Source organism: Nyctereutes procyonoides, unplaced genomic scaffold (assembly GCF_905146905.1).
Source record: "Nyctereutes procyonoides isolate TBG_1078 unplaced genomic scaffold, NYPRO_anot_genome, whole genome shotgun sequence".
NCBI classification, from domain to species: Eukaryota; Metazoa; Chordata; class Mammalia; order Carnivora; family Canidae; genus Nyctereutes; species Nyctereutes procyonoides.
The window spans coordinates 17,305,951-17,319,328 of NW_026575132.1; the positions used below are offsets into that span (position 1 = coordinate 17,305,951).

Genomic DNA, 13,378 nt, shown 5'->3' on the forward strand with positions numbered 1-13,378 from the left:
GCTCAGGCTCTGCATCAAGCAGCTATCCTCCTTCCTAGGTCTCTGACCCTCCACTCTTAGCCTCTCTCATTCTCTCTCTCCCTCTTTTGCTTCTTCCCTTTCCCCCTTCCTATATTTCTCTGCCCTTCTACCTAGAACTTTAGGACAAAACTGTTCTGGAGAGATATTTAGGAATGAAAAGAAAGAGAAGGAAAGGGGGAAAAAAAGGAAGAGGAAGAGAAAACACAAAACTGAAAAAGATTCAGTTATTGTTTCTGAAACAAACACCCCTTGCTTTCTCATTGATGAATGTTAATGTTCAAATGTTAAAATTGTGTTATTCTTAGGATATATTTTTAAATATATTGCATAACCCTAAACATCTGACCTCTAGGTTTATTTTGTTTTTCTTATTGAAAAAATAGGAAAGCTCAGATTTTGAATTCGACAGTGACAAATCTGTCAAAAAAGAGCACACCTCATGATCACCACACTACACTAATTATTTTTTAAAAGATTTTAAGTAATCTCTACATCCAGCATGGGGCTTGAACTAACAACCCCAAAAGCAAGAGTCACACGTTCTACTGACTGAGCCAGCCAGGGGTCCCCATACTACACTAATTATTTTTTTAAGATTTTATATATTTATTCATGACAGACACAGAGAGAGAGGGAGAAGTGGAGACACAGGCAGAGGGAGAAGCAGGCTCCATGTAGGAACCCCAACGTGGGACTCGATCCTGGGTCTCCAGGATCACACCCTGGGCTGAAGGCGGCGCTAAACTGCTAGACCACCGGGGCTGCTACACTAATTATTAAAGTACATGACAGTACAGGGGTGCCTGGCTGGCTTACTTAGTACAGCATGCACTTTTTGATCTCAGGGTTGTGAGTTTGAGCCCCACATTGGGAGTAGAGTGTTCTTTAAGAAATTGGTTTTTTTAAAGCACATGATAGTACAATAATTTTTAGGTTTATTTTAGAAGTACATTTCAGCCTTTCTGAAAATGCATTTCTTCCTCTACTATTCTATCATTTAGTTAATTTATATTAATCGACATTAGAGAAACTACAGAAACTTGAAATTAATTTAGCATTCCTCGACATTGCTGTAACAAAGCAACAATGAGATGAAAGCATACAGCAGAAAATAGAGAAGACCCAAATTAGGCCACAGATATGAGAAGATGAAGTGATCCTCTTTGGGAACAGCAAATGAATTTCATTAAAAAAAAACCTTCAAAACTTAAAAGAGAACTTATAAAAATAATTAAGGTTTCAAAACTCAACATTATGTTATAAGGAAACCTCTTAATAAGTCACTTTCTTTAAATAACAATGGCTTGATATTTGGGATAAAGAACACACACACATATATGCCTGTGACTGTCAATATTTAAATTAGTTATCACTCAAAAGCCTTTATTTGTAAGTCACCTATTTAGAATTCAGAATATCTCCTATACTAACCCTGTTGTACCAGTCCTTGATTTCCACCCATTGTAGACTATTTTTTTAATACATGAAAACAAACAAACAAAAAAGAATACATGTAAACCTATATGTAAATTTGGCAACTGTGATTATGCTACTATATTATTTTTTAGGTTTTTCTCCCTTGCTTTTCAGTAGAGAATGAGCCATACAGAAAAATATATGGTTCTGTAGATTCAGAAATGGGAGGAAACATGTTATAGAATACAAGGCCTGACTTCCACTCTTAAAGGAGCCATTTCTTAAGTATCCCACAGAATTCTGTTGATACAGGTCACACCAAGAAAAACAGATCTAAAAGTTTTGTTTGTTACTGATGCTTACAGCAACAGTAACAGAGACTTGAGTAAAAGTGAAGTGTTGTAGAGGTACATGTTTATAGGTAAAGACTATTTAAATACAAATTATGCATTTGTAAACTGGAAGACAAACAACAAAATATATTCCACTGACGATCCTCCCAAAATAACTGGGACAGTGTTGTCAGAAAGAGTAATGCGCAGCAGTGTTCTGAAATCACTAGGTTTCTGTAAAGTCTTATAAGTCAAATCTTGAGCTCTACTTTTAGCATATAAATGGTATGTACTCTCCAAAGCAAAATGATATTCCTTTTTCTAATATGAGAATCTACATTTTTGTGTGTAAAATAGAAAAAATGGGTTCAATATTTATCATTGACATTTTTATGGAGGTAAGATTGATATATAACATTATATTAGTTTCAGGTTTACAATATAATAATTTGATATTTGCATACAGTCCAAAGTGATCACAAGCAAGTCTAGTTATCATCTGTCACCATCCAATTGGCCCCCTGCCCCCTTTCATTTACCCCAACATCATTCCCCTCTGATAACCACCAATCTTTGCTCTGTATCTATGAGTTTTGCTTTGTTCATTTGTCTTCATTTTTTAGATTCCTATATAACTGAAATCACATGATTGAAGTTTTTAAGCTGGTAAAAGTTTGAATATGACTTATATCTACACTTTATTTCCTGGCAATCATAAAACATTCCCATCTCTGGCACATGTCCAGCTCTCATTCTTAGCACAATCTGCTAACTACTTACCTTTTGTCAAAACTCTAGGCAACACTAGCTTCTATTTCTACAATCTGATTGCAAGTATTATGCTAAAACTAACATTTTTGATTAGATAAATAAACTAGGGAAAGCTGTCTCCAATGCTCCTCTTCACCACACCATCTCTTCTAATTTGTAAGAACGAATGTGAATACCTAAAGTTACTCAAAAATCAATCCAAAAGTGGTTTAATGAGTGATTCTAGTATTTTCCATCAATTTTACTTTATTTTTTACACAAACCGAAGTACTCACAATTAAGAACTAACTTACAGACAGCTGCCAGAATGTGTACTACTCTGAAAGCTTCACTGCTTGCATTTTTTCCTATTTGCATTTTTTAGTATTCTGAGTATGCCCAGTTTGTCAAATATGATTTAAATTTTAAGTATTTTTGTAAATTGCTTAAATATAAGTGCATTCTATACCTCTTTAAAGGTATGTAACAGTTATATAAAGGGAAATCAACAATAAATCAACAATCAACATTGTTAAGCTCACTGAAAAAAATTAAAATATAAGGCATATAGCACCATCTACTGATAAATCCATTTATTTGTGACAGCTTAATTTTATTGCATTAATAATTAAAGATAAAAATTATAGGAAATGTCATATGATTCTACTTATTTTGTGGCTATCGTAAGGATTTTAATTTTAATTTCTAGTCTCCTTGCTGTTGATGATGATTATTATTAATAAAAGACAAGAGAGAAAATAAAATATATTTTAACAAAAGTTAGCTAGAATTATGCAAATAAAACTATTAAAGGTGTGTCAGTTACATCAATTCATTGCCTCTCAGGTCCAAATCCACTCTTCATTCTTATTTGTGATCATGGAGCTGAATCTTAAATATTTCTCCCTTTCCAGCTGGCAACAAGGTCAGCTTTGCCAGTAGAGGGACCCTGAGGGATACAGGCAGAGGAGGAAGGGGCTTCTTTTTATCCTTCAGAGGTGCTTTTTTTCTTTTCTTGCTCCACCCAATTGAGCTCACTTCCAGCTAAGTTTCCATGAGACACCCACGGACAGATTCCCAGAAAGTTCTACAGACAGCACAAGCTTCCCAGCAAATACAATTACACTCTCAGTGGATGATTTCTAACAAATGAAAAGAAGAAAAGAAGAAAGAAAGAAAGAAAGAAAGAAAGAAAGAAAGAAAGAAAGAAAGAAAGAAAGAAAGAAGAAAGAAAAAGGAAAAAAATGTGTTCCAAAGAGTTCTTATTAAAAGAGATGATTTTCTGTGTCATAAATAAAGTCCTGATGTACTGGAAAGAAATGAAATCATGCAAAGAGTATTTTCCAGCCACAGTGGAATTAAATCACAAATCAACAGGGGGAAAATATCTACAAAATCCCCCAAATGTTCAGAAATTAAATAACATCTCTAAGTAATCAAGTATCAAAGAAGTTATAAGGAGAAATTTAAAAATATGTTGAACTGAATAAAAATGGAACTACAAAGTATCAAAAATTGGTTAGATATCACCAAGTCTACCAGTAGTTAGTTGTGGACCTATGTGAAGGAGTCATTTACAGTCTCAATGCTTCTGTTTACCTAATTATAAAGTTAGTGGGTTGGATTGAATTTGTCTTTCTTCCAGCTCTTAGTGTTTATGAATTTATAAGGGAAGAGCATTAACTCTGAAAACACTATCTCGACAAGACTTAAAAGGTAGGTAACACTTTTGAAGAAAAATTGTGATGGAAATGGAATTTTAATTTTCTTATAAACTATCAATTGAAGAGAAGTGTTAACCTAGATTTGTAGCTTTTACTTTACTCTTCAAAATCTAAACCCCATAGTTTAGACTAACAAAATAGTCTGTGTCCTATAATCTCAGGGGCATTAGTGAAGCAATATATTATATAATGTCCTTTGCAATTCTATACCTGGAAAAAACTGCCCAAACACACAAAAATATTTTACCGTGCTCCTTGCCACTTATTGTCGTCAATAAGAAATTTCAATTTAAAATGCTAAAATTATTTTATATTCACTGGGGTAAATCAGCTCAAATTATATTTTAAGTTTTGAAAAATAAAAATGAGCTTTGCGCAGTGGCAGTATCGTAGCCAATGAGGTTTATCCGAGGCGCGATTATTGCTAATTGAAAAATAAAAATGACAACCTAGAGTGATCAGTCTCTGGTTAAAGTTTAACTGCAGTATAATTACATAAAATATTGCAAAATAAAATTGAAAGGGAGTTTAAAAAATAACTTTTTTCTTCCCTGAAGGAAACTGAAGAGGAACTACATTAGCTGCAGTCTTGCTCTACTATGTTGAGATTTGCTTAATAAAAGCCTCTAGCTTCTCCTTGCTCTCTGAGGAGTGCAGGAAGCTGAGAGTGCACAAAGGATAGGCCAACTAAAAATAAAATACCTTATTAAGCCTTTATCGATTTGAGTTATCTAAAGGTGCCAGGTGCACCAAGGTCTAATTCTTTAAGCCCAAATAGTCATTAGGTACCCATAAAAGCAGCTAAGAACTCATCAGGTAAGAAATAAAGAATCTCCTCAGAGAGAATCACCATTCATTCTAGACTGATACTAACTAGTTGTATAATTTTAGAAAATTAATTTACTCTGCCTTGTTTTCAGATTTGTAAGATAAAGGAGAGACTTCTAGACCTAAAGTTCGCTGGTCCTGTGGTGATAGGCAATATTCTTTCTTTTAAAATTTCTCCTCTCAGCATCTCTTGCTTAATATACTACTATGTGATAATAATCTTTTTATTTGTTTATCCCACCTCCCATCTGAGATTCCATTAGAAAGACGATCTGTTTTTAAAGGTCTAAATTAACATAAAAATGACAACGCGCCCAGGATAACAGCTCAACACCAATCAAGACCACTAGAAAATCATGAAGATAGGATGGAAGAATTGTTTCAGCATAAATCAGGGTCATCCATTTGTATCCAATGCTGGGGACAGTTTCTACCTCATGGCACAGATCTATGACATTACGGCAGCTTTAGAAAGGTAATATAACCATGGTGCACTACCTGGCTTTGTTTTTTGTTTTTGCTTTAAGGATTTTATTTATTTATTCATGAGAGAGGCAGAGACACAGGCAGAGGGAGGAGAAGCAGGCTCCCTGTTGTGGAAAGCCTGATGTGGGACTTGATCCCAGGACACCGGGATCATGACCTGAGCCAAAGGCAGACGCTCAACCACTGAGCCACCAGCCACCCCATGTTACCTGACTTTGAAGTGAACAATTTCTATGGTCATAGTAATGTAAATGCAGGCTTTTTTGTTTAGGCAAAAACCTATACGCACATCACTCAGTACTTCACTATTGTCATAAAACAGAATATAAATATTCTCTACTTCTACAAAACTGAGGAACATTGAGGGCTGGGCCAGGGTAAGAACTGAAAATACAGGCACTAAAATGCTCTTATAGCAAACAGAAATTGAAGAATTGGAGGTTTCATGTGTGGTTAAACCTTGCAGAGCTGATGACTCAAGGAACCAATAATGGTGATAAGCTGAACAGCAAAGATAGGGAGGCTGAAATTAAAATAAATTTAAAGTTGACCTATACGGGGCACCTGGGTGGCTCAGTTGGTGAAGCGTCCGGCTCTTGGTTTCAGCTCAGGTCAGGATCTCAGGGTCCTGAGGTTGAGCTGGGTTCAGGCTCCACACTCAGCAGGGAGTGTAATTAATTAATTAATTATAAATACATAAATAAATCTTTTGTAAAAATTTAAGAACTAAAGTTGATATATAGTTATAGGCACACTCTTCAGTGCTATCAGAAGAATAAAAGTAGGTTTTGTTTGTTTTGTCGGTTTTATCTTTCTTTTTTAAATTATGAGTCCTGCGTGGGAAAGGGTTAGGCAAGATACAGTTGCTTTCACATATACAGTAAATGCTATACACTGAATGTTTGTGTCCCCCCCCCTCCCCCACAAGTCCATATGCTGAAATGAAATTAATCCCCCGTGTGATGGTGTTAGGAGGTGGGGCCTCTGGGAGGTGATTAGGTCATGAGAGTGGAACCCTCACGAAGAAATTAATGCCTTATGAAAAAGACGTCAGAGAGCTCTCTGTCCTTTTCCTCCATATAAGGACATGTGAGGTTAAAATTGGGCCACTTATGAACCAGGAAGTGGGCCAGCAGCAGACACCAAACTGCTGTCACCTTGATCTTTGGACTTCCCAGTGTCCAGAACAGTCTATAGCAAGTTGATTGGTATTTTGTTATAGCAGCCCAAGCAGACTAAGATGATTACATTATTTAACTCTTTCAAATAGGTACATGGATCACATTTGTTTGTTAAGTACTGTATCTTAGACAGCAGTTTAATCATGGTTTAACTTCAGAAAAATCATTTCAGTTGAATCTTGTCTCCTGACCTAAACATCATACTTCAAATTATCACTGCTATGCTATGAGAAGCATATTAGTAGCATGAAATTACAGGAAAACTTAAGCAACCAAAGAAAATCAAATCTAGTTAAATGAAGAGAAATATCATGTCTTGTTCTGGTTTTACAGTATCCAAAACTGCAAGGATAATGCTTAATTTTGATCATCCTAAATGGTCTCATGCTGTTCACATTAACTTTACTACCTGAGTGTGAAAAGTAACGACCTAATATTAATCCTAATAGCAATGTCTTAATTTAAATAGCATCTTTTAAAAATTCTTCAACGTTGAATACATAGTTAAAAATACAGACACTGAAGGGTGCCTGGTGGCTCAGCTGATTATGTGATTAAGCGTCTGCCTTCCGCTCAGATCATGATCCCACAGTCCTGGGATAGAGTCCTGCATCAGGCTCCGCACATGGAACCTACTTCTCCCTCTGCCTATGTCTCTGCCTCTCTCTATGTCTCTCTCAAGAATAAATAAATAAAATGTTAAAAAAAAAATTTTTCCAAAAGGCAGTTGAGAGGCATAAGGAAAACATACTCTGAAATTGTCAGTTCTTCTGGCGACCTCTACCAAGTGAACAGCCCAGACTGGCTTGAAGGAGGAGAGACATGTGATCACGTCACCCTAGCTAATACCTAGTTAACTGCCAGACACAGGAACGACAGTGGGCCCTTTAACTCAATGTTTCATTGCTGAGACCTTTTCAACAGTAGAAACCAGGGCTGTAAAGCATCCATCTGACCTGCAGAGAGCACCAGTGGCCCAGAAAGGGGCCTTCAGTGCCTCCTGCGCTGAGACTCTCCTTGCCCTGCGCACCGGCTGTAGATTGTGGGAACCACCCCCCAACCCCGCGCTACCCCCCTACCCCTGGAGATCCGAGTCTCCCTCCAAGGCTTTCGTGGCTGACCTGCAGCCTGAGCTTCCAAATATAAGTTCGCGTGATGTCGTTATGGTGAAAACTTTGCAAATTGTTCAGATCATTATTTTTTATCCTTAAAGTAAATGAATGTTTTTGCAAGACCCGGATACAATTCAGGTTCTAAAATCATTCAGTCCCTGATAATGTCATAATACAAAAATACTAGTAGCGATACAAAATACATAATACAAAAATAGATAATAATTATACAAAAATAGATAATACATAATTACACAATAATACATAATAATACGTAGTATATAATTATACAAAACTACATAATACAAAATACAAAAAATATATAATACAAAAAATACTCATTAATTCACGATAGCTAAAAGACCTACCTAACCTAGCAAAAAAAAAAAAAAAAAAAAAAAAAAAAACAAAAACCAAAAAAAACAAATTGTGCACCTAAATACAGTTATATTGTTTTCTGTAAATATAGTTCATCCTTACTAAGCTAACATCTCTTTATTCACTCAAATCCTGGAAAGGGTATATTAAATGCAGGAGCAAAACTGATAAAATGCAATGCCTTTGGCATTAAACTGACTAGAGTCCATATCCTACTGTGGCCAATTTTTAGCTGTGTGATCTTAAGAAGTCACTTTACTTCTCGGGGCTCAATTCTCTCATCTGTAAATAAGAAGCAAACATTTGCCTCACATACCATTGTAAGAATTAAATTAGATGTGGGATCCCTGGGTGGCACAGCAGTTTAGCGCCTGCCTTTGGCCCAGGGTGCGATCCTGGAGACCCGGGATCGAGTCCCATGTAGGGCTCCCGGTGCATGGAGCCTGCTTCTCCCTCTGTGTGTGTCTCTGCCTCTCTCTCTCTCTGTGTGTGTGACTATCATAAATAAATAAAAAAAAAAAATTAAATTAGATGATTGTTTATAGCAATGCTTAGTACAAGGTAAGTGCAGGTAATAGAGGCTCAGCAAACAATTGTTATGGAACTGAACAAATATTATTGATTTGTAACTATCATATCAACAGATTTTGTATGGTGCTTGTTGCAGGGAGGACAAAATCTCTGGTATGTGTCACTATTCTAATATTTGAATTATTTTATATGGTTTCAAGCAAAGTCTTTGGCTACATTTATTTCTGTCTTTAAGATTCACTTTCAGTCAAAGGAAAAACATTCTTGGACCAAGCGAAGAGTGTTATTACTGTTTAAATATCTATTTGCAAATATAATCTCCAAGATATTAGAAAAAAATTTATTCTTGAAACTTTGGAAGACTAATCCTCACAAGTTCATAAATATTTAAGTAGTCTACAAATCAACTCATTAAATATAAACTTAGCTTTTATATGAAAAAGTATGTGTTACCAAATTTCCATGAAGTTTGGAGAAACCTGTTATTAAAATAAGAATGTAGAAAAAGAGACCTATAAACTTGAGGTCAAAGTAATAATCCTAAAGTGAGAAAAAGAAAGATATTTTACAGTCATAAATGAGAGCAAATCATATTGACTACCTGTTGATCATAATTAAACTTCAAATTGGAGATCATTAAAATAATAAAAGAAAATTGCAAGGAATATAAGTGGGGTAGACAGAAACACAGGAGTGACAACCTTATCTCAGTGAGCTCAGTACAGAAGTATATCCAAGTAGAGATCTAAATTAAAAAATAACTAAGCAGGTCTTATCATTGAAAATTAATTGAAATGTTTTATTTTTCATAATCACCCATGACATTTCAAAATATTGACTATTCCAAAATTAATTGCTAATAAATGATGAAAAGTAATGTTAACTTCACTATTGTGTCATTGTTGGTAATAATATTTACAAAAATATAAATAGCAATGAACCCACAATACTTAAAAGAAAATGTTTAAAAGAGGAGCATAAGGAAAACTTATTCTTGGAAATGTCTAGCTCTCTCACCACCATGTGAATGGGACAGGCTGGCCTGCTGAAGCATGACAGACATGTCATCACCATCACCTTAGTTCATGTCTGGCCAACAGCCACACGAATGAATGACGCTCTGCTAGGCAACCAGGCCCAGCCATGCTGCCAACTGATCACAGTACAATCACACAGCTGGCCCATGAAAATAAGACACATTTGCTGACTTTTTGGCTGATTTGTTATGCCACAAAGTCTAACTGATGGACACTTCTAGGTAAGAACCAAAACAAGCTCACATTGTCTTTCTTCTGACACAGCCCCTATCAGACATAGGAGAACCATACAGCACTGCCTTGAATTTGAGAGTGTAGGGTGATTCTGAAGCAACAGCAACCTGTTTCCTATCACCACCAGAAAGCCAGCTGGGGACTTGCCTTTTGAGTGTCTCAGGCATGAGTCAGACATGGTGGTGGTGAAGGGAATGTAGTAAGCTCTCCAATTTTTTTTTTGTCTTTTTTATCTCTTGTTCTTGTCTGAAAGAAAGGGAAAGCACCCTGCCTTCTGTGGTTAGAAAGAATCACAGAACAGCAATACTCTATGCAAAAATTCTCTTTGAATTTCCGATTACCTTTTTTCTTGGGCTCTTCAAGATTCATTAGACATTAGACGTAAGTGGTCAGCCAATGATGGAAATCAATATTCTCCTACAACCTGTATTTAAGTCTCATTTCTCATTGTGCATCTATCAGTGTAGTGCCTTTGACAAAATCAAGTCTAAGGCAATTCCATTATGACATCTTGTATCACCTATTTATAGAATCTTTGCATAGGAAAGCCCTTTTGCAGCTGGAGTTGAAATGCAGATGCTTTAAAGAGAAATAACGACATGTTATTTCTTTTTCCTGCTTTAATCTGGCTATTGTTCCTAGCACTTCTGTTTTCAAGGTCCCAGTAACCTCCCTACTGCTAATTCCACAGGTCTACTTTCAGTTCTCACAGTACCCAACCTCTCAGCAGCATTGTACGTAGTAGAAATCTCTACACGTGGCTTCCAGGACACAATATAGTCCTGGTTTTTCCCCTACTCTTAAGCTGATTTTGCTCCTCTTTCTTTATTGAACTTACCTCCTCTTCCTGGTCACTAAAAGTTGGAGTTCCCCAAGGTGTTCTTCGTCTTCTTATTACCATTAAACCCTAAGTGATCTCTTCTAACATTACTTTACATGGCATCCATACACTAATGATTCTCACATTTATATTTTCCCTGCTCTGTCCTCTCCCCTAACTTCCATATCCAATTGCCCTCTTGACATCTCTACTTGACTATCTCATACTCATTTCAGATATAATATGTCAAACTCAACTTGATCTCTACCCATAAATGTATTCTGTTTTATTACTATTATTATTGAAGTATAATTGACCCACGATGTTACATTAGTTTCAGGTACACAACATAGTGATTCAGCTTCTTAAAATGTTGTGCTCTGCTCATCACAAGTGTGGCTCCTGTCTGTCACCACACAACACTATTACAATACCATTGACTGTACTCCCTAAGCTACGCCTTTCATCCCCATGACTTATTCATTTCATAACTGGAAACCTGTACTTTCCACTCCCCTTCATACATATATCTAGTCTTCATTTTTTACTATACCCCATTAAATAATAATGTCATTACCCAATTGCTGAAAGCAAAACCTTTGACATCATCTCTGAGGGTTTTTTTTCTTTCTACCTTATCATTTTTTTAGTAAACTCTAACAGATCTCTACTTTCAACATAACCAAATATAACTATCTTTTACCAATTTCTTATATACCACCCTAATCCATTTCACACTCACATGATTGCAATAGCCTCCCTATCTGGCCTCCCCACTACTACTCTTATGCCAGTTCCCTGTTAAAAATCTTCTAGTAACTTCCCTTAATGTACGGAAGAAAACACAAATCTTTCTACAGTCTGTAGGAACATACACGATCTAATCAGGGGCTACCTATTCCATTTCACTTGTGGCTTCTTCCCCTTTGCTCACTGTGTTCAAGTCACAGTAGCCCTTGCTGGTTCTAGAACATGCCAAACTTGTCTGTGACTCAGAGCCTTTGCATTTGCTACTCTTACTGCCTAGAACTCTATTAACATTCCCACATATCCATGGTGCATTCCCTCACTTGGTTATAATCTTCATTCAAATATCACCATGTTAAAGCAGCTTTCACTTCTCTCTATATCTTTATCCTGCTTTGTCCTTAACATACTTAGCATTTTCCAGATACTTAACTGGCATGATATGGTATGTCTATTTGTAAATTTTCCATCTACTCCACAAAAATATAAATTTATATGGTCAGCAATGGTTTATATAAGTATGCTGCACAAATATGCTTTAAATTAAATAATACATTTGACCATAGAAAAAATTCAAAAGCCATACACAAAGTCAATGGAAAATTAATAACCTATGAACAAATGTTCAAATGTGACAGATAAAGACTAATTAATGATATAAATGTACAGGTTAATAAGAAAAATAATCAAATAGAAAAATTAAATCAGGACATAAATAGAAAATTAATAGCAAAAGAAGTACAAATGTCCAATAAACATTTGAAGAGGTGGAAGGACTAATTTTTCCCTTCATAGCATTACCTCACACAGTTCTCACAGTAACCCAGTGTGGCAGGTTTCATTACTATTGTTGTTCTACAGATAAAAAGTAACCCTAAGACAAAGAGATATTAAGCAGTTTGCTCAGTATCAGAATACCAGGTAGGATTGTATGTTATGATATCTTAAAAAATCAAATTTTATCTTTTTGTGGGAGAAGTAGAGAGAATTTTGCAGATTCCATTCATGAAAATGAGCACGTATATACAAACTAAAACAAAGCTATTATGCCTATAGATGCACAAATGTACATAAATGTACAGGAAAAGTGTCTGACAGAATAAAGACAAAACTGATTACCATGGTTTCCTTGGAGGTTAGAATTTGTGAGGGCTGGAAAAGTCACCAAGTTATAACTTAATTTTTACGTATCACTGATTTTTTTTAAACTGTGCAAATCCATTTTTGTATTAGTTTTGTTATTTAACTATGCCTAGTTAAAAATAAAAACTAGTTTTGAGGGCGATTATAAAGATTATTTGCCTTTTTAAAAAATTAATGCTTAATTCTCTATTTTATGTAGGCTTTAAAGACAAAGCCTAAAAGGCTATGTATGCGTGAGCAACTTTCCATGTTTCCTCATTATATTCATTTGCCTCTCTTCCTCTTTTTTAGAAAAAAAAAAAGTTTGGCCAATGAATAGAGTGCAATCAGGTCTTAATAACCAATACCACAAAATACACAGTGAAAACAGACCATGTGGAATTGAACAAGTGCCATATCTCAGAAAATGAAAATTGGACATACTCATTCTCAGGACCCATCTTAATTCATTATCAAAGTTAAATGAGAAGCTAATATTCAGTATCCATCCTTTAGAAAATTTGGAAGATGCCCACACAACTACATCCCTATAACTAATAATGGTTATCTGTGAGAATGGGACTAGGGACCAGGTCAATTATAATAGAATTTTTAGTCATATAACTATACCTGTTCAAAAATATTTTAATAATAAACAT

At 35.5% G+C, this 13,378-nt stretch overlaps 1 non-coding gene across 1 annotated transcript; it reads left to right on the plus strand.

Annotated features, from left to right (window-relative positions):
- Positions 1-4,610: 4,610 nt before the first annotated feature.
- Positions 4,611-4,756, plus strand: LOC129523074 (U4 spliceosomal RNA). Its single transcript, XR_008667039.1, has one exon. It is a non-coding gene; the product is annotated as a U4 spliceosomal RNA (small nuclear RNA).
- Positions 4,757-13,378: the final 8,622 nt, after the last annotated feature.